The following is a 22,379-nucleotide window of genomic DNA, read 5'->3' on the forward strand; positions in this document are numbered from 1 at the left end:
TTGGGCCCCCCCCTTTTTTTCTTGGTTCACTTTCCTATTAAAAACAAGTGGGATAAATACAATAGTACTAAAATACAATCAAAATACATAATAAAATCAGTAGTATAATAAAATAATAAAATAATATTCTAAAAAGAACCATACACACACAGCAGTCAATCTAATTCCAGACATGCTGGAAAAGCCAGGTCTTAACGGCTTTCCAGAAGACCGGTAGGGGGGAGATAGTGTGAATCTCTGGGGGCAGTTGATTCCATAGGGTTGGGGCCACCACATAGAAGGCTCTTCCCTGCGGTCCTGCCAACCCACATTGCTTGCCGGACCTGGAGAAGGCTGACTCTGTGGGCCCTTATTGGCTGTACTGAGGTATGAGATACAAGGCAGTCCATAAATAGCCTGGTCCAGACGCCATTTAGGGCTTTAAAGGTGAAAACCAACACCTTGAATTGGGTTCGGAGACCGACTGGCAACCAATGCAGCTCGCTTAATGATGGAGTAATACTTAGGTATACCTGTTATTGCATGCACCACTGCATTTTGCACCAGCTGAAGTCTCCGAACACTCTTCAAGGGTAGCCCCATGTAGAGTGTATTGCAATAGTCAAGACTTCCCACAACAGCAGTCGCCAACCTTCTGGGCAGCAGGGACTGGCCCATTGAGAAGCTATTTTCCCACCGACTGGATGGGGCGTGGTACCTGGGGACCCTGTCCCCTATAAAACAGAAGCTGAATCTCCCCAGCCTGACACTTTTATGTCCCCTCTTTTGACTTGTTTTCCGTGATAACCCCAAGACTGGGGAGACTTCTCTAAAACGTCCCTTTGAGGCAGCAAATTGGTCATGGGAGGGAGGTGTTGCTTCAGAGTCCCAGAAATTGCCTGAAGATAAACCCTGATTTTGCTCATGCACAGTTAGGATGTCAAAGAGGAGAATGAAAAGAAGAAGAGTATCAAGGGGCTATTTTTAAAATGTCCCTTCCAGGAGGACATGGTGATAGGACAGATGCCCGCGGTCAAAAATATCACCTTTCTTGAAAGAGCTAAATAGATTCAGTCCCAGGATAAAATATGAGCAAGATATAAAAGAGCCTTGTAAAACATCTCTTCTCTCTGTCTCTTGCCTCTCTCTCTCTCTCTCTCTCTCTCTCTCTTCCTCTCTCTCCCCTTTCTCTTTCTCTCCCTCTCTCCTTCCCCTCCTCCTCTCCTCTCTCTCTCCCCCTCTCTTTCTCTCTGTCTCTTGCTCTCTCTTCCCCCCTCTTTCTCTCCCGCTCCCTCCTTCCCTCCCTTCCTCTCTCTCTCCCCCTCTCTCTTTCTCTCTGTCTCTTGCTCTCTCTCTCTCCCCCTCTCTTTTTCTCTGTCTCTTGCTCTCTCTCCCTCTCTTGCTCTCCCTCCTCCTTCCTCTCTCTCTCCCCCTCTCTCTTTCTCTCGTCTCTGCTCTCTCTTCTCTCCCCCTCTCTTTCCCTCCATCCTTCCCTCCCTTCTCCCCCTCTCTCTTTCTCTCTGTCTCTTGCTCTCTCTCTCCCCCCTCTCTTTCTCTCCCTCCCTCCTTCCCTCCCTCCTTCCCTTCCCATCTCCCCTCTCCTCTCCTCTCTCACTCTGTCCCTTGCTCCTTCGCTCTCTCCCCCCCTCTCTCTTTCTCTCCCTCCCTCCTTCCCTCCTCTCTCTCTCTCCCCCTCTCTCTTTCTCACTGTCTCTTGCTCTCTCTCTCTCCCTCTCTTTCTCTCCCTCCCTCCTTCCCTTCCTTCCTCTCTCTCTCCCCCTCTCTCTTTCCCTCTGTCTCCTTGCTCTCTCACTCTCTCCCTCTTTCTCTCCCTCCTCTTCCCTTCTTTCCTCTTTCTCTCTCCCTCTCTTTCTCTCCCTCCCCCTTCCCCCCCTCTCCCTCCCCCTCTTTTTCTCTCCCTTCCCCCTTCCTCTCTCTCTCTCCCCCTCTCTTTCTCTCCCTCCCTCCTTCCCTCCCTCTCTCTCTCCCCCCTCTCCAGCTGTGACTTTCTGACTCTTTTTAGATTACCTCTCTTCATTCTTTCGAATGTTTTCTTTATTTATTTCCTAAATTTATAAAGCTCCCCTTCTCATATATCTATATGTGCTACATACACATGAGCAGCGCACAAAGTTAAAAACACAACAAAAATCAACAAAAGAATCAAATCCATAACAAAAATCATTTAAAAAAAAAAAAGAGGGAAACCATTAAAAAGCCATAATCTTTGGGAGAGATCACTCCGCTTCTCTAATAATTCTGCTACTCAGTTTAACTCAGTTTGAGTCTAAGGAGAAGGGCAGCATTTTAAAAAATCGAATAAATACCAGTAAATAAATAACGTCCTTAGGTTGCACCAGCATCTTGTTTGACAGTATAACAGAGAGGTATGTGCAGCGAAGCTCAAATCTCAAATGTTTTATCTCTCCTGTGCCCAAATGGGAGCTCTTGGGCAAAAGCAGCTTCTTTCTTACAGGGTGTCCAGGGAGAAAGCATTTGGAAATTCCCTGACATTTTCTTGACATTTCCCTTTAACTTGCGATCGAATTAAGGCATGGCCGTACATGACGTCATACCAAACGGCTCAGCCGTGGAGAAACATCGGCAGCCGAGGAAGCAGCAGTTGTTGCCACAGTTATGCTCATTTTTGCTTGACTCTGCAGGCAGTGCGATCCATTTTTTAAAATGATTTTTCCCTGACTTTTAAACATTTTAATACAGTTTGGGGGGGGGGGGTTCCCCTGATTTTTTCCATTTTTTTCATTAATTCCTGATATTTCCCAAACTTCTCTGATTTCCCTGTTTTGCAGGTTTGCTGGACACCCTGATTTCTAAGCCAGCAGTGGCTTCCTGGCTGTTTCTAAGGGTGAGATTTCTTCCTTTCCCTTTGGGCTTTTCCTGGATCCGAATGCAGCCTTTTTCCTAGCCCTGATCTCAAGACAGGGCGGCAGATGTTGAGGTTGAGCCGGGGTGAAGGCAGGGGCAGATGGGTGGCATGATGGAAGCACGGCCCCCTCCCACCACCACCACCACCACCACCCCGCTCCATTCAAGCGCCTGTCACAGGAGGATCGAAAGGCCATTCCCTCTTGCAAATGCCGCCGAGGGGGAAAAAATATGTATCAGCTATTCTACTCCATCAATATTTGACATCCAGCAATACGTTTTTACACTCGGCGAGGTTTTGATCTGGGAGGAAGAACAACTAAGAATAAAAACGACACGGGCTGCGGAGTGTCACACATGATAGATAGAATACCTCCGGGACTGCCTTCTGCCGCACGAATCCCAGCGACGATTAGGTCCCACAGAGTTGGCCTTCTCCGGGTCCCGTTGACAAAACAATGCCATCTGGCGGGACCCAGGGGAAGAGTCTTCTCTGTGGTGGCCCCGACCCTCTGGAATCAACTCCCCCGGAGATCAGATGGGTGGGTGGGTGAGTGGGTGAATGGATGGGTTGGTAGGTAGGCAGGCAGGCAGGCTGGCAGGCAGGCAGGCAGGCAAGCAGACAATGATAGATAGATAGATAGATAGATAGATAGATAGATAGATAGATCAGATAGATAGATAGATAGAGAAAGAGAGACAGAGAGACAGAAAGAAAGAAAGAAAAAAAGAAAGAAAGAAAGAAAGAAACAAACAAACAAACAAACAAACAAACATAGCAACATGGAAGACTGACGGCAGAAAAAGACCTCATGATCCATCTAGTCTGCCCTTATACTATTTTTTGTATTTTCTCTTAGGATGGATCTATGTTTATCCCAGGCATGAAGTGACTGTGGATTTACCAACCACGTCTGCTGGAAGTTTGTTCCAAGGATCTACTACTCTTTCAGTAAAATAATATTTTCTCACGTTGCATCTGATCTTTCCCCCAACTAACTTCAGATTGTGTCCCCTTGTTCTTGTGTTCACTTTCCTATTAAAAACACTTCCCTCCTGGACCTTATTTAACACTTTGACATATTTAAATGTTTCGATCATGTCCCCCCTTTTCCTTCTGTCCTCCAGACTACACAGATTGAGTTCATTAAGTCTTTCCTGATACGTTTTATGCTTAAGACCTTCCACCATTCTAGTAGATAGATAGATAGATAGATAGATAGATAGATAGATAGATAGATAGATAGATAGATAGATAGATAGATAGATAGATAGATAGATAGATACATACATACATACATACATACATGGATGCATAGATGGATGGATGGATGGATGGAAAGATAGATTAGAAAGATAGATTAGATAGATAGATAGATAGATAGATAGATAGATAGATAGATAGATAGATAGATAAGAAAGGAAAGAAGGAAGGAAGGAAGGAAGGAAGGAAGGAAGGAAGGAAGGAAGGAAGGAAGGAATTTGCAATGAAACCTTTGAAAAGGCAGCTTTTTGACTGTCTTTCAGGGGACGGGAGGGGTGAAGCCCATCTCTTGTCCTTTACTGGGGGGCAAATTGTTCCCAGAATGGGGCAGCCGCTCCAAGCCAGCCCTGCAGGAGCCCAGCCCAGCAAACCCTCGAGCCGGTAGGCCCCTTTGCCAATGCCTGGCAGCAGAAATCCTCTCTCTCCCTTGCTGCTGGCACCTGAAATTCACCTGCTCCCGGGGAAGGTGGAGAAGGGAGGAGGCGTGTGAGCACTCCGGGTGGGAGAAGCAATCCTCCAGTTTTAAGGTGAACGCTTATGTAACTGTTCAGAGTGGGATTAAAATATTTGCTCTCCTCCTCCTCCTCCTCTGCAAGCACTGCTTTTGACCCGAGGAAGAAAATGGAATCTTGTTCAGCAGAGAGCCAAGTTGTTTGAAATGAGTCAAATGTCTCTAGAAAGGAAGAGAGACATCAGTGAACAAAAGGAGAGGCTCCCACTCGAAGCCTGGGCGAGGGAGGGCAGGGGAGCTGGCAGTTCACAGGTTTGTGCCAAATTAGTCACATCAAATGACAGGAAGCTCTGCAGTCAATCAGATGCGGTTACTACTTTATCTGACGGAACTGAAAGTCAAAGTCCTTTCAGAGAAAACGGGCTGGGCAGGAGACACGTTTCCAGAAGGCCCGAAAAGCCCCTCGGAGCAATCAATCGGTTTGGAACCCATATCGTATATCGGACATTAACACCCTTGAAAATGTCCAAAGATACTTCACCAGAAGAGCCCTTCATTCCTCCACCTCCACTGTGTGACTGTAACCTGTTGCTTGTATTCTAATATTTTTATTAATATTGATTGTTTCTTCATTGTTTATTGACCCCCTATGACAATCATTAAGTGTTGAACCTCATGATTCTTGACAAATCTATATTTTCTTTTATAGAAACATAGAAGTCTGACGGCAGAAAAAGACCTCCTGGTCCATCTAGTCTGCCCTTATACTATTTTCTGTATTTTATCTTAGGATGGATATATGTTTATCCAGGCATGTTTAAATTCAGTTCCTGTGAATTTATCTACCACGTCCGCTGGAAGTTTGTTCAAGGATCTACTACTCTTTCAGTAAAATAATATTTTCTCATGTTGCTTTTGATCTTTCCCCCAACTAACTTCAGATTGTGTCCTACATCAGTGTTTTATGTACACTGAGAGCATCTGCACCAAGACAAATTCCTTGTGTGTCCAATCACACTTGGCCAATATAATTCTATTCTCTATTCTCTATTATAGGAAGTGCAGTCAACGAATCAGAAAATGGTCTAGTTCTTGAACCTACATTCTGAACTTGAATAGTTCCAATGGGGCTGGACTCAAGTGGATGGGCTTGAGGCTTTGCACAAGGGAAGCAGTAGCACCATCAAATTCATTCCCTTTTGTGTCGCCATGCCCAGAAGAATCTAAATGCAAAGCCTAGAAGGAATTTCAAGAGTGGAATAAACACATGGGTTGAAGTCATGACTGTAACTTGTTGCTTGTATCCTTAATATTTATAATTAATATATATCCTTTTATTAATATTGATTGTTTCCTGATTGCTTATGACAATCATTAAGTGTTCAACCTCATGATTCTTGACAAATCTATATTTTCTTTATGTACATTGAGAGCATCTGCACCAAGACAAATTCCTTGTGTGTCCAATCACACTTGGCCAGTAAAGAATTCTATTCTATTCTATTCTATTCTATTCCATTCTATTCTAAAGTCTTGCACACAGCTAAACCCTGAAGTCTCAGCTGCAATGCCTTACATGCAACTACCCAGCTGGAGAGAAGGGGGCGGCCCAAAGGGGGCCCAGTCCCACACTGGACCACTCCTCATTCCACTGGTGCACAAGGTGACAAAATGCGTTTCTGTCTTAAGTCTCTGTGGATCAAATCTTCATGACCAAATTCTGCTCAGGACTCGGTAAATGTTCTGGGAAAAGAAGTACGAATACCAAGCAGACGTGTACAAGGGCAGTTCCCCAAGCAAATTATTAAAACGTTGAAAGCTTTAAAAGCATTAAAAGCTTTTCTTTTTTTTTAAAAAAAGCCTTTAAACGTTTAAAGCAAGATATCTGGAGCACCATGAAAACCAACAGATTCAGTGGGGACGCATGGCAGCCTCTGGAGCAGTAGGTATAGCTGCACTCTGCTATTCTGCTAAAGATACAGGTGTTTCAAAAGAGTGGGAGGTCCAAGGGGTCAGAGGGAGGGAGGGAGGGAGGGAGGGAGGGAGGGAGGGAGGGAGGAAGAGGAAGGAAGGAAGGAAGGAAGGAAGGAAGGAAGGAAGGAAGGAAGGAAGGAAGGGAAGGGCAACAAGTATGATCAAGGAAAAGGAGCCCCTCCCTTATGAAACCAGGTTGCAACGCCTCGGTCTCTTCAGCCTTGAAAGACGGCGTTTTAAGGGGTGACTTGATCGAAGTGTATGAAATCATGCATGGGATAGAAAAGGTGGATAGAGAAAAATTATTTTCTCTATCACACAATACTAGGACGAGGGGGCCCTCTCTAAAGCTCATAGATAAAAAAGCGAGGATAAATCAAAGGAAAATATTTCTTCAGCCAGAGGATCGTTGGTTTATGGAATTCACTTCCAGTAGAGGTCGTGGCAGCTGTCAGCCTTGATAGCTTCAAGGCAGGATTAGACAGATTCATGGATGTCAAGTGGTGGTTATTGAGGTAGGCAGGATTCCCCTGAGTACCATTTGTTGGGAGTCAGGGGAAAGGGAGAATCTTGCCTTCTCTTTCTGCTCAAGATCCCCATGGACAATTGGTGGGCCACTGTGGGACACAGAATGCTGGACTCAATTGGCTTTGGCGCCATTCGAAAGGAAGGGAGGGAGGGAGGAAGGAAGGAAGGAAGAGGAAGGAAGGAAGGAAGGAAGGAAGGAAGGAAGGAAGGAAGGAAGGAAGGAAGGAAGGAAGGAAGGAAGGAAGGAAGGAAGGAAGGAAGGAAGGAAAGACCAAGATTGGAGTTTTTATACCAGGGATGGCAAACCTTTTTTTCTTTGGTTGCAGAAAAGTGTGTGCGCGCACTATAATGCAGGCACGAATGTCCACATCCATAACTCAATGCCTGCAGAGGGCGAAAACAGCTTCCCCCATCCTCTGGAGGCCCTCTAAAGGCTGGAAAAGTCATGTTTCCCAACTGGTGGACCCTCCCAGGCTCCAAGGGTTTCCCTGGAGCCAGGGGAGGGTAAAAACACCCTCCCCCACCCCCCTGGAAGCTCTCTGGAAGCCCAAAACATCCTCCCAGAGTCTCTGTGCAAGCCAAAAATCAGCTGGTTGGCATACACATGCACGTTGGAGCTGAGCTAGGGTAACAGATGTGGCATCTGTCCCATAGGTTTGCCAACACTGGGCTAGAAAGACTTTCGCACAAATCAAATTGGTTCTTATTTTCTAAGCTTCTCCATTTTGCAGGGTTTGACAGCCAGCATCTGTGGAGGTCCATTTTTGCTCCACGTGTGCTTCTGCCATTTCCAATCCTAAGCCAGAATTTGTGACTGGCTTACAAATCCTGGCCTGTGGCTCGTTCCCATCTATGTTGACGAGAAAGCAATATGAAATGAACACAGCACGTATAGATGAAATGTAGTTGGTGCACAATTCAATTTAATCAGCCGTTGGCTACTGCAGCAAGCATTTTTATGTGCAGTGCTAAATCAGGCTTTTAAAACACTCTTTGCTCAAGAAATCATTGGTTTATATTTCGTGCTAAGTCAAAACCATAAAACCATGTTGCATCTTGTGATGTGTTTCAGTTCTTTCAAGGAATCTCAATAAACCTCAGCTGCAAAGGTTTCCACTAGCTGATCACAAACCAATTGTGCTAAACCTAAATGTAGATTCCATCCTAGAAACATAGAAACACAGAATATTGACGGCAGAAAAAGACCTCATGGTCCATCTAGTCTGCCCTTATACTATTTCCTGTATTTTATCTTAGGATGGATGGATGTTTATCCCAGGCATGTTTCAATTCAGTTGCTGTGGATTTACCAACCACGTCTGCTGGAAGTTTGTTCCAAACATCTACTACTCTTTCAGTGAAATAATATTTTCTCACGCTGCTTCTGATCTTTCTCCCAACTAACCTCAGATTGTGCCCCCTTGTTCTTGTGTTCACTTCCCCATTAAAAACATTTAGCCCCTGAATGTTATTTAACTCTTTAACCTATTTAAATGTTTCGATCATGTCCCCCCTGATGCTGGCTGGGGAATTCTGGGAGTTGAAGTCCAGATATCTTCAAGTTGCCAAGGTTGGGAAACACTGCTCCAGACTATACAGATGGAGTTTATGAAGTCTTTCCTGGTAAGAGATCCTGTTCAATCTCATTTGAGATCCTGTTCAATCTCATTTTAAAAACTTTAATCTTTATTTATATAGTAAATCTTTATTTACTGACGGTCAGTATATACCTCTAAACCAAGATCTCCAGACTTGGCAATTTTAAGATTTGTAGACTTCAACTCCCAGAATTCCTCAGCCACAGGAATCCTCCAGCTATACTGGCTGAGGAATTCTGGGAGCTGAAGTCCTCAAGTCTTAAAGCTGACAAATTTGGGGATCCCTGATTTACTAACCGATCAAAATTAGAAAGGCTCTGAGAAAAAGTGATTTATGACTGGTTCTCAAACTTACAACTGTTGCAGCATCCCCGTGTCACATGGTCAAAATCCGGTTGCTTGGCAACCAGCACTTATTTAGGAAGGCTGCCGCATGTCGGGCTCACATGATCTCCATTTGTGACCTTCCCAGTCGGTTTCTGACAAGTAAAGTCAACGAGGGAAGCTGGATTCGCCTCCCAAGTGCAGGGTGCATCTAAGAGCTGCGGGGATTCAGTTAACAACCATGGCAAAAGAGATTGCGCAATGGGGCGGGACTCGCTTAGCAGTGGAAAAGTTGGGTTCATAGAAACCTAGAAACCTAGAAGATTGACAGCAAAAAAAGACCTCCTGGTCCATCTATTCTGCCCTTATACTATTTCCTGCATTTTATGTTAGGGTGGATATATGTTTATCCCAGGCATGTTTAAATTCAGTGACTGTGGATTTACCAACCACATCTGCTGAAAGTTTGTTCCAAGCATCTACTACACTTTCATTGAAATATTTTCTCACGTTGCTTCTGATCTTTCCCCCAACTAACCTCAGATTGTGCCCCCTTGTTCTTGGGTTCACCTTCCTATTAAAAACAAGTGGGATAAATACAGTAGTACTAAAATACAATCAAAATACATAATAAAATCAATAATATAATAAAATAATAAAATAATATCTTTTAAAAAACATACACACGCAGCAGTCAATCTAAACACTAAACCTATTAAAAACACTTCTCTCCTGAACCTTATTTAACCTTTTAACATATTGACATATCATTACATCCATGCATTCAAATATCCAAAATTCTGTTGTGGACATTGCAAGATGTTTTGAAAAGAGACATGGCTTTAGTCAAGCAGCTCTTCTGAAGTTTTTGCTAACACAGAGCTGCCAATACAATACTCAGATTGAGGATTCCTTTCTCCCAAGTGCATTATTTTACATTTGGAAACATTAAACTGCAGTTTCCATTGCTTTGACCACTTATCTAGTAAAGCTAAATCATTTGCCATATTACAGACGCCTCAAGGAATATCAACCCTATTGCACACTTTAGAGCAGTGTTTCCCAACCTGGCTGGCTGGGGAATTCTGGGAGTTGAAGTCCAGATATCTTCAAGTTGCCAAGGTTGGGAAACACTGCTTTAGAGTCATCGGCAAATAGGCAAACCTTCCCTACCAAACCTTCTCCTATGTCACTTACAAACATATTAAAAAGAATGGGACCAAGAACAGACCCTTGTGGCACATGGTTTTCTCTATGCAGTTTACAGACCCAACCCCTTTTTCAGCATGCAGAGAGAGGGAGGGAGAGAGAAAGAGAGAGGGAGGGAGAGAGAGAGAGGGAGAGAGAGGGGGGAGGGGGAGAGAGAGAGGGAGAGAGAGGGGGAGAGAGAGAGGGAGAAAGAGAGATGTCCCTGGTGATTCAGCAATAGCTGACAATGAGAAGGAGGAACGTTGTAACTCCTATTTTCCATCTCAGAACCCACCACAGGTCTCCAGCGGGTCTTTCTCAGGGCATGGAGGAAAGGAGAGAAGAGCCGGCGCACGAAACAGAAGGAGAGGCTCAGAGGGCACTTAAACAACTGCAGGTCGCCCAAAGGCAGATGGATTACATCCTCAGCCACGGAGGGGACAGCTGTGTGCCAGAGCAGCTCAGAATGAAGGCTGGAGCGGGAATTGAGTAGGGAGAAACCTGCAGTTTCTCATCTGGATAGGAGAAATATAAGGCCCAGGTCTAGGATGAGAGCAAGGAGGTTTGGCAGCAGTCCATGTGAAGGGGGTGGGGCTGCTCAAAAGGAAAGGCTACACTGGGCGTAGCACCACAAAGGAAGCCAGGCCTTGGGAAGGAGGGCTTGAAGGTTGGACACCATCCCACCACGAGTCCTCAGAGAGGGGTGGCATACAAATCCAATAAATTATATTATTATTATTATTATTATTATTATTATTATTATTATTATTATTATCATCATTATCATTATTATTATTGCTATTTATTATTATTGCTATTTATTATTATTGCTTATTATTATTATTGCTTATTATTATTATTATTATTATTATTATTTGTTCTACGCTTTAAAAAATGTCCAGCAATCTGTAACTGCAGTCACTCCAAACTCAAGAGGATGGAGGGGAAAAGCCAGTGAACGGCTGCAAAAAATTTTTTACTACCACACTGTAGGCATGGCTTATTTTGTGGGTGTGGCATGCCAGCCATGTGACCAGGTGGGAATGGCTTGACGATCATGTGACCAGAGGTGGTGGCTTAAAGGTCATGTGACTGGCTTAAAGGTGGCCAACTTGACGTCACTCATATCAAGGGTTTGGGTTAGGGTCGCCTCAAAGAGAGACAATTTCCCTCTCTATTGACTATTACTGAACATCCAAAATCTACTATTTAATTCTATGTATACATGCCACATGTGTACATACATATTACACACAGGCGCACAAAAATATACATTATCTACTGTATAAACAGAGAGGGGCGGCATACAAATCTAATTAATAATAATAATAATAATAATAACAACAACAACAACAACAATAATAATGTGTATGTAGACACACAAACACACATGCACAGCTCTTCTAAAATTATACACACTGGCACTCAGAGCCACGGGGGCGAGCACACGTCACCGTTCCACCTTAGCAGCCTACCCCTGCTTCACTGAATTGGCATGGGGTGGAAATGTACAGCTGAGCACCGTCAGCATACTGTTGGCACCTCACCCCACGTCATCGGGCGATCTCACCCAGTGGTTTCATGTAAATGTTCATAGGGTCTCCTGCTTGAGTCGGGACTTGGGCTGGAAGACCTCCAAGGTCCTTCCCACTCTGTTAAGAGCTTCCTGGGGAACCGACATGACAAGCAAAGGAGAAAAGTCTTGTAATTGCAAAAGAAGGAAGAGAGGCAAACCACTCAGAGGTCGGGGGGGGGCCTGGAGAGTTAGGACTCTCGCGCACTGGAGAGGTGAAATAAGTGGCTTTTTGTGTCAATTAATTAGGGCTTGCAAAGTGGGCTAATCTCTAAGAGCAATTGAGCTGAACAGGTAGGAGGCTAATTACCGGCTCAGGTGTTTGTAATAGGGTGGGGGCCAGGTCTTGCCCCCCCACCCCCAGAATTGAGTTTCCCTTCCCCCAAGTTTCAAGTGACCCATACTAGAGCTTTGGAGGGCTTTGAAGGACTGGCTCTTCCCTTCAGCCTTTTGGAAGCACCTTTTCTTCTTTACTCGGATCTGGCCGGTCATTTCTGGCCTTTTATTGGGTTTTGTTGTTGTTCAATGCTTTTAACAATTTCTGAATTGCCCAGAATTTATTTATTTGTTTATTTTATTTTATTTTATTTTTTATCTATCTATCCATCTATCTACAGTATCTATCTATCAATCTATCTATCTATCTACTATCTATCTATCTATCTATCTATCATCTCTATCTATCTATCTATCATCTCTATAAATCTATCCATCTATCCATCTATCTATCTATCTATCAATCAATCGATCTATCAATCTATCAATCTGTCTATCAATCATCTATTTATCTATCTATCCATCCATCCATCTATTTATTTATTTATTAGATTTCTATGCCGCCCTTCTCGAGGCGACTCAGAATTGTGGGGAGTCAGGTAGCATATGCACGATGATGATGATGATGATGATTGATTGATTGATGGTGATGATGACGATGAGGACCAACCCTAGATACAGCCAAAGCTTGAATTTATGGTCTGGGTTGCCACGATTAAGTGCAACCAGAGACTTTCTCACTAGGGAAGTGATGGCAAACCTTTTTTTTTCCTCGGGTGCTGAAAGAGTGTGCATGTGCACACATGCGCGAGTGCCCACACCCATAATTCAATGCCTGGGGAGGGTGAAAATAGCTTCCCCCTCCACCCGGAGGCCCTCTGGAGGCCAGAAATGGCCTGTTTTGAAACTTCTGGTGAGCCCAGTAGGCTCATGTTTCGCCCTCCCCAGGCTCCAAAGGCTTCCCTGGAGCTGAGAGAGGGTAAAAATGATTTATTTATTTTTTTTAAAAAGGGTAAAAATGCCCTCCCAAAGCCTCTGTGCAAGCCAAACATCAGCTAGCTGGCACACACATGCACGTTGGAGCTGAGCTAGGACAATGGCTCATGTGCCAGCCGATATGGCTCCGCATGCCACCTGTGGCAACCGTGCCTTAGGTTCACCATCACTGGCATAGACTATTCTCCTTGCAAGTGGGAGCTGTTTTAACAGATTAACAGAGTTGGAAGGAACCTTATAGAACATCTAGTGCCAGGTTCCTGGGAAATACCCGGGAACCTTTTTTCATATGTGGTGGTCCTGCTCTAAAATCCAAAGTATATGGAAAACCACACATAAGTGTCTCACAGAAATTCTGGAGGAACAAATCGAATATTCCCCAGAAAGCATGCTTTTAGGAATCTGCAGACGACACTATTCTAGGCAAAAGTTATATCTTATGACGCATATAATCACTGCAGGAAGAATTTCAATAGCGCAAATGTGGAAAAAAGACTAAATCCCGTCTGAAAAGTTGATTATCGAGAAAATCTATAGTTGTGCTGAAATGGATGAAATGACAAACGCAATTAAAGGAGTAAGAATTAAAGAAACCAAAGAGATATGGCAAAGATGGTATGAATGGATCCACAAAATAACTTAAATATATCAATACAAAAATAAGTATAGGTGTACATGCAGAAGAAAATTCAAATGTATCAAAACTTTATGCCTTATTAACTTGCTGAATTGTATATAGTTTGCTTATGACATAGAGATGTGATTTATAAGAACAATATGTAAAATGTTACGGTATTAGATCTGTAAAATCTTTATAGATCTTTATGACCTATAAGGCCCTTCATGGCACCGGACCAGATTATCTCAGGGACCGCCTTCTGCCACACGAATCCCAGCGACCAGTTAGGTCCCACAGAGTGGGCCTTCTCCGGGTCCCATCAACTAAACAATGTCGGTTGGCGGGGTCCAGGGGAAGAGCCTTCTCTGTGGCGGCCCCGGCCCTCTGGAACCAACTCCCCCCAGAGATTAGAATAGCCCCCACCCCCCTTGCCTTTCGTAAGCTCCTCAAAATCCACCTCTGCCGTCAGGCATGGGGGAACTAAGATAATCTTTCCCCCTAGGCTTCTACAATGTATGCATGGTATATTTGTATGTATGATTGGTTTTATAACAAGGGTTTTTAGCTGTTTTAGTATTGGATTTTTACATTCTGTTTTTATCACTGTTGTTAGCCGCCCCGAGTCCACGGAGAGGGGCGGCATACAAATCCAATCAATCAATCAACAAACAAACAAACAAATAAACAAATAAATAAATAAAACAGGTATATGCAATTTTTTGTTGCACGCTTCTTTGTTTGTTTTAAATAATAAAAATTTCTTATTAAAAAAAAGAACATCTAGTGCCAGGGATGGGCAAAGTTGGCTCTTCTATGACATGTGGACTTCAACTGCAAGAATTCCGAAGCTAATCGTGCTATCTCAGGAATTCTGGGAGTTGAAGTCCAAATGTCATAGAAGAGCCAACTTTGCCTACCCCTGGGCTAGGGGAACACAGCCGAAGTCTTAGCAAGTTGAGTGGTGCCAGACAGCACCTTAACCCTTTGGACAGAACATGTTGCATGAGCACTGCAATTGCTTTGATCCTGAGCACCTTGGACTTAACTGAGATGCCACTTCAGTGCCCAGACACAGCCGACCAGACATCCTCTTCCTGTAGCCTGGAGCTGTGCTGCTTGAAAAAACCCTGCCTCATCCGTGGTGGGCGGCAGAGGATCTTGCCAAGAACTGTTTGGGTGGATTTCCCCGCTTCTCTTGGAAACCAACTGTGTCAAAAATTGAAGACATTATATATTAGCTAAGATGGGGCTGTCAAGCTGCCAAGACCAACAAAGTGAGCATTCTCGGGGAACTAACTAGCTAGTGGACTAGGTTTACTAAAGGTTTCTTTTAGCCTGCCGTCAGGATCTGGTGCTTTCCAGGACAATGAATTTTATTATTATTATTATTATTATTATTATTATTATTATTATTATTATTATTATGTCAGTACAACACAGCAAACGAGATCACTATGCTGGATTTCGTATTTCATCACCAGTCGGGCGCTTCCCAAGCACCTAGGACTGCGTGATGTAGCGACGAATTATGTTTGCCGATCCCAGTAAAGCGGCCTTTTGCAATTGACAGAAGGAGATTTTGTCAATTCCGATGGTTTTCAAATGTCCGCTGAGATCCTTTGGCACTGCACCCAGCGTGCCAAGTTCCACTGGCACCACTTTCACTGGCTTATGCCAGAGTCGTTGCAGCTCGATTTTTAGATCTTCGTATTTCACTAATTTCTCTAGCTGCTTCTCCTCAATTCTGCTGTCTCCTGGCATTCCGATGTCGATGATCCATACTTTCTTTTTCTCCACAATCAGGATGTCTGGTGTGTTATGCTTCAGAATTCAGTCAGTCGGAAGTCCCACAGTAGTTTTGCTTGCTCATTTTCGACCACTTTTTCGGGCTTATGATCCCACCAGTTCTTTGCCACTGGAAAATGGTAGTTCCAGCACAAGTTCCAGTGGATCATCTGTGCCACAACATCATGTCTATGCTTGTAGTCAGTCTGTGCGATCTTTTTGCAGCAGCTGAGTATGTGATCGATTGTTTCATTATTATTATTATTATTATTATTATTATTATTATTATTACTATTACTATTTATTTGATTTTTATGCCGCCCTTCTCCTTAGACTCAGGGAGGCTTACAACAGGTTAGCAAAAGCACTTTTAAACAGAGCCAGCACATTGCCCCCTACAATCCGGGTCCTCATTTGACCCACCTCGGAAGGATGGAAGGCTGAGTCAACCTTGATGAGCCAGTGATGAGATTTGAACCGCTGACCTACAGATCTATAAAAGTTAATATTTCTCATGCTATAATCTTGGATGCCTTGCTACTTAGAGGTGGGTTTCTACCAGTTCAGACCGGTTCTATAGAACTGGTAGCGGGAATTTCTCCCCACTCGCCGAACTGGTAGCGATGGCTGGCTGGCCAGCCCCCTGAATGAGCTCTCTGGGCGCCATAGGCACTGCCCTCTCGTTTTTCACTTCTGCACATGTGCAGAAGCTGTTTTTTGCTGTTCCAGGATGCATCAAAACAGAGATAGCACCAAAATCATGGGAAGTGATAATGCCACTTTATGTTGGACTAGTGAGACCACACTTGGAATGCTGCGTCTGGTTCTGATCACCACAATACAAAAAAGGTGCTGAGATCCTAGAAAGAGCAATAAAGATGATAACAGATACGGAGGGCAAACTATTCAGGGGATGATCATTGTTTTCCAGTATTTGAGATGCTGTCACTAGACCCCAGTCTCTGCCAACCTCAAGTTGGGTTCCGGTTTGGGAGGCCACCGAGAAGCGCCACCGCCCGCCTGTCACCTTCTTAAACAGCAGGGGAGCTTCTCGGCGTTCTCCTGAACCCGAACCCGGCCGACCACGAAGGACGTCTTCGTGACGTCAAAGCTCCGCCCATGGAATTCCCCACCTCCTTTCCAGCCTCCAGATTGACTGAAAACGCTGCCACCGATCACAAAAACGGCGCTCTGCCGAGCGGCGCCGCCTGTCTGTAACCTTCTGAAACAGCCGGGCGCTTCTCGGCGGCCTCTGGAACCCGAACCTAAACCCAAACTTCCAGGTTCAGGTTCGGGAGAAGGCCGAGAAGCTCCCCCGGCTGTTTAAGAAGGTGACAGGCTGGCGGCGGCGCTTCTTGGCAGCCTCCCGAACCTGAACCCAAAAGGTTCGGGTTTGGGAGGCCGCCGAGAAGCCCTCCCGGCTGTTTTAAAAGGTGACAGCGCCATTTTGGGATTTTTCCCCCCTTGCACGCATTAATCGCTTTTACATTGTTTCCAATGGGAAACATTGTTTCGTGTTACGAACCTTTCGCCATACGAACCTCCTTCCGGAACCAATTAGGTTCGTAAGATGAGGTATTACTGTACTGTATATTTATTAACCTTTTTAAATAATAGATGCCCATTAAAAAGGAATCCCTAAAAAATAAAAGCGCCAAAAACTTCCAATAACGATATTCGTTTTTGGACCAGACTGTGTTATTTCTATGTGTCATGTAATCAGCGGTGGGCTATGAGCCAGAACACTAAGTTGTGCTCGCCGCTGCGGCTTGTGAGTGCTTGCTGGTCCAGTGCAATATTGCTTCTGTACCTGTGGAGGTAGCAAAACCGCGCACGGAGTGATTTGGGCAAGTTTGTCTTGCTTCCGCGCATGCCAAAACACGGGCGGACCTGCATTTCCGTGCGCGATTCTGCTACCCCCACAGGTGCAGAAGCAAAATTGAACTGGCCCAGGAAGCACTCACGAGCCACAGCAGCGAATGCAATTTAGCATTCCAGCAAATAGCCCACCGCTGCATGTAATATATTACATGCAGCGGTGGGCTACTAGCCGTCCGTGCCTAATTTTGTATTTGTTTATTTATTGCGTCATGTTTATGTAGGGCATATTAGAGGTAAAAACCCTTTGAGAGCTGCATGCAATGACATTTCATTTCAATGTATGCCTTTTACTGTAAATTCAAAGTGACAATGAAGTGAGTCTAAGTCTTGCGTGACCTCTCGGAAATGGTGCTGTGTGTTCGCTGTCTACCAGAGAGTCTTAGTTCCCCTTGCGGTTCCAAGAAAGAAAAAATAGCCCAATGGTTGCACACAGGCCCATTCACTTCCTCCTCGTCTCTTAAACAAAAACTGATCATCTTCCTTCATTAGCAATAGCACTTAGACTTATATACCACTTTACAGTGCCCTATAGCAGTGTTTCCCAACCTTGGCAACTTGAAGATATTTGGACTTCAACTCCCAGAATTCCCCAGCCAGCAAATGCTGGCTGGGGAATTCTGGGAGTTGAAGTCCAGATATCTTCAAGTTGCCAAGGTTGGGAAACACTGCTCTATAGAAACATATAATATTGACGGGAGAAAAATACCTCCTGGTCCATCTAGTCTGCCCTTATACTATTTCCTGTATTTTATCTTAGGATGGATCTATGTTTATCCCAGGCATGTTTCAATTCATTTACTGTGGATTTACCAACCACCAACTGCTGGAATTTTGTTCCAAGCATCTACTACTCTTTCGGTAAAAAGCTATTTCCTCACGTTGCTTCTGATCTTTCCCCCAACTAACCTCAGATTGTGGCCACATGTCCTTGGGTTCACTTTCCTATTAAAACACTTCCCTCCTGAACCTTATTTAACCCTTTAACACATTTAAATGTTTCAATCATGTCCCCCCTTTCCCTTCTGTCCTCCAGACTATACAGACCGAGTTCATGAAGTGTTTCCTGATACGTTTTATGCTTAAGACCTTGCACCATTTTTTGTAGCCCGCCTTTGGACCTGTTCAATTTTGTCAATATCTTTTTGTAGGTGAGGTCTCCAGAACTGAACACAGTATTATTCCAAATGGGGTCTCACCAGTGCTCTATACAGCGGGATCACAATCTCTCTCTTCCTGCTTGTTATACCTCTAGCTATGCAGCCAAGCATTCTACTTGCTTTCCCTACCGCCTGACTGCACTCTTCCCCCATTTTGAGACTGTCAGAAACCACGACCCCTAAATCCTAAATAGACACACACATACGCGTGCACAACTTTTCCAAAATTATACACATTCAACCTCATTTACTACGATAGGAAAAACATACCCAGAGCCCAAAAGGAGGGGTAAAGAAAAAAAATCAATTTTTTTCTACTGGTTCTGTGTACCAGACCGCATCGTAAGAGCCCATCACTGCACAGGAAGCTATGTGATAGAAGGTGGTTTGGATTTACAGTGTTTCCCAACCTTGGCAACTTGAAGATATCTGGACTTCAACTCCCAGAATTCCCCAGCCAGCATTTGCTGGCTGGGGAATTCTGGGAGTTGAAGTCCAAATATCTTCAAGTCGCCAAGTTTGGGAAACACTGGTTTGGAAGACACTCTGGTCCCAAGCCTTGTAGGGATTTAAAGGTGAAAAGTCAGGACTCCGGTAGTTTAAATCAAACTGGTTTATTCATGGCAAGAGAGATTACAAACACTGGAACGGTAGATTTGCCGGAATGAGGGCAACGGCTAACCCGTTGCCTTTTTATACTCTTTTAAACGCGGGCTTTTCCCAACTGACACACATTTAACTTTCGCGGCTATTTTCTGAATAGCCGCGTCTTAACCAATCGCAGATTTTCTGCGAATATTTTTAAAACAAACACAACACCCCTCCCTCTTTGGCTGAGACCATGATTACGTGTTAATCCACGTCACATAGTCCTGCAAGCGGATTGGTGGCTTTACAGATCTCTGGGACCTGCACAGTTCATTTTGCTGGGAGCTGCTTGCCTGGACGGCCGGCTCCGTTGCTCCGCTAAGGCTAGTCTCTGACGGGCCTGGTTGCGATGATGCATTTTGATCTTCGCCGGCCGCCAGGGGCAACAAGCAGCCATCGCTGGAGTCTCGAGGTGGTTCTGGTAAGTCCTCTATTGGTTTGTCTACAGTAGGCAAAATGTCTGGGTTAGTCTTCATTCTCTTGCGTAGTTGGTCGACATGCCGATGCCAACTGCGCCCATCTGTTAATATTACGATGTATGTTTTTAAACCTGTTTTATCTAATACTGTTCCATCTTTCCATTTATCGTTCGAATCATAGTCTTTAGCATAAATTAAATCCCCGATGTTAAACTGTCTCTCACTTTGTACTTTTATTTCTTTTTGGTCATTCTGGTAATTTGGGTGAATTCTGTCTAATTTAGAACGGAGGTTTCTGCCCATTAAAAGTACTGCCGGGCTTTTGTTTGTGGACGCTGACGGCGTAATATGCTGAATGGTTAAAAATTCATCAATTTGTTGTTGCCAATCTCCTAATGGTGCTTTGTTTAATGCTTCCTTTGTGGTTCTAACCATTCGTTCTGCTTGCCCATTAGCTTGGGGAAAATGAGGTGGAGTGAGCACATGCTTTATGCCCTGGTCTGCAAGAAATAGTTCCATTTGACGGGCTGTTAACTGAGGCCCGTTGTCAGATACCAAAATATCTGGAATACCATGTGTGGCAAACATTTTCCTTAATGCCTTTATAGTTGCGCTAGTAGTTGTGGATGCCATGAGTTCAATTTCCAGCCACTTGGAGTATGCATCCACAACCAGTAAAAAGGATTGGCCCCTGATTGGTCCTGCAAAGTCAATATGTATTCTAGACCAGGGCCCTCTTGGTGTTGGCCACTCTGATGGTGTGACTTTTGGTGGGTTGGGTCTTGTTCTCTGGCAGGGTACACAACCACCCACCCATGACTCTATGTCCTTGTCCAACCCTGGCCACCATAAATGACTTCTGGCAATAGTTTTCATTTTGACTATTCCTGGGTGACCTATATGCAATAACTGCAATGCTTGCTTCTGTAAGGATTTTGGAATAACAACCCTGTCTCCCCATAATATACAATCTTTTAACACATTTAATTCAAACTGTCTATTCTTAAAAGGTTGAAATTGGTTTGGTTGTTGTTCAATTGGCCATCCCTTTAATATCCATTGTTTAATGTATTTCAAAATTGGATCTACTTGTGTCTGATTGGCTATTTCTGTTGCTGTTAATAACGTTTGTTTACTAGTTTCAATTAATAAAACGCTTGAGGCAGGGGCTGGGTCACTGACTAATTCTGTTTGGGGGCACCTGCTTAATGCATCAGCATTTCCTATCTCTTTCCCCCCCCTGTGGATTAATGTATAATTGTAAGCGGCTAAAAAAATAGTCCAACGAGTCATGCGAGGGGAAAGAAAGGCGGGAGTTTGTTTGTTTCCCGCCAAAATACCTAAAAGCGGTTTATGGTCGGTGATTAACGTAAAGGGCCGACCACAAAGATAATAATGAAATCGTTTAACTCCAGCGACAAGGGCTAACGCCTCCTTGTCGAGTTGGGAGTAATTCCTTTCAGCTGCCGAAAGAGTTTTAGAATAATAGGCTATTGGGGCTTCTGTGCCGTCCGGAAAGTTATGGCTGAGGACGGCTCCTATGCCGAACGGTGAAGCGTCGCAGGTTAGGGATAAGGGCATAGCTACATTATATTGTACTAAGACACTGTTGGAGGAAAGTAAATTTTTTACTGCTGTGAAAGCGGCTTGTTCTTTTGGTCCCCACGTCCAGGCAGAGTCTTTCTTTAGGAGGTTATGAAGCGGTTCTGCCACCGTCGCTTTCTGTTTAAGAAAGACGGAATAAAAGTTAAGGAGTCCTAGGAATGCTTGTAAGTCTGTCTTATCTGAGGGGGTGGGAGCATTTCTTATGGCATCAACTTTGTCATTTGTGGGGTGAATTCCAAAACGATCTATTGTAAAACCCAAGAATTCAACTTTGGGCACGGCCCAAGAACATTTGTCTGCTTTTAAATGGAGTCCTGTTTCTTTAAATTTAGTTAAAACGCGCCTGATTCTGTCCCATAACTCAGATTTGGATGTGGCTGATATTAATACGTCGTCGAAATATGGAACGACCCCAGGAATATTATTTAAAATGCGTTCCATCAGACCCTGAAAGATACCTGGGGCGGTAGAGACTCCAAACTGGAGCCGGGTGCATTTAAAGGCACCTCTATGAGTTACGATTGTCTGGGCCTCAGAGGTGTCTTGATCTACGGTAAGCTGTTGATATGCCTGTGCCAGGTCCAACTTCGCGAAGATGGACCCATTTCCTAAGGTGTGCAAGAGTTGTTGCACTACTGGGATTGGATAGGCATTATGCTGTAGTGCTTTATTAATCGTGGCTTTATAATCTGCGCAAATTCTAATAGAGCCATCCGGCTTAACGGGCGTTACAATAGGAGTTTCCCATTTGGCATGATCAGTGGGAATTAAAATGCCCTGAGCTATCAATTTGTCCAATTGTTCATCCACTTTAGGCAAAAGTGGAATGGGAATTCTGCGGGGCTTTAATCGGATAGGCGAAATATTTGGGTCCAGATTAAACGATATGGGGCTGCCTGTATATTTACCCAGAGTGCTAGAAAAAACTTCGGGAAATTCTTTCAATAAATCATTTGGGTCAAAAGAGTCACATACATTGTTAACCCCTGAAATTTCAATGCCTAAAGGTTGTAACCATCTAAGTCCCAGTAATGTGTGTTTAGGACCGTCAACCACTAACAGAGGTAAAAGCCCTTGAAATTTTTTAAACGCAATAGGAACATTTAAGCATCCTAATACTGGAATTGAATGGCCCTGAAAATCACTCAAACCCGGTTCCCAAGGTTGCAAGTCAGTTTGTTTTACACGAGGTAAATATAATTTAAGTTTTTCCCAAGGCATTATGGAA

The 22,379-nt window shown here is 44.1% G+C and overlaps 1 protein-coding gene and 1 long non-coding RNA gene across 2 annotated transcripts in view; one reads left to right on the plus strand and one right to left on the minus strand.

The window, feature by feature from the left end:
- The window catches only part of LOC139172108 (uncharacterized), a 35,418-nt gene extending 29,559 nt beyond the window's left edge, over positions 1-5,859 (plus strand). Inside the window, exons 2-3 of the long non-coding RNA XR_011559838.1 lie at positions 2,790-2,845; positions 5,637-5,859. This is a non-coding gene — a long non-coding RNA (uncharacterized lncRNA). The remainder of the gene's footprint in view (positions 1-2,789; positions 2,846-5,636) is intronic.
- Positions 1-22,379, minus strand: part of PRKCB (protein kinase C beta) — a 273,710-nt gene that overhangs the window by 238,343 nt on the left and 12,988 nt on the right. The gene's annotated exons all lie outside the window — the stretch shown is intronic.

Source organism: Erythrolamprus reginae, chromosome 9, assembly GCF_031021105.1.
Source record: "Erythrolamprus reginae isolate rEryReg1 chromosome 9, rEryReg1.hap1, whole genome shotgun sequence".
In the NCBI taxonomy this organism is placed as follows: Eukaryota; Metazoa; Chordata; class Lepidosauria; order Squamata; family Dipsadidae; genus Erythrolamprus; species Erythrolamprus reginae.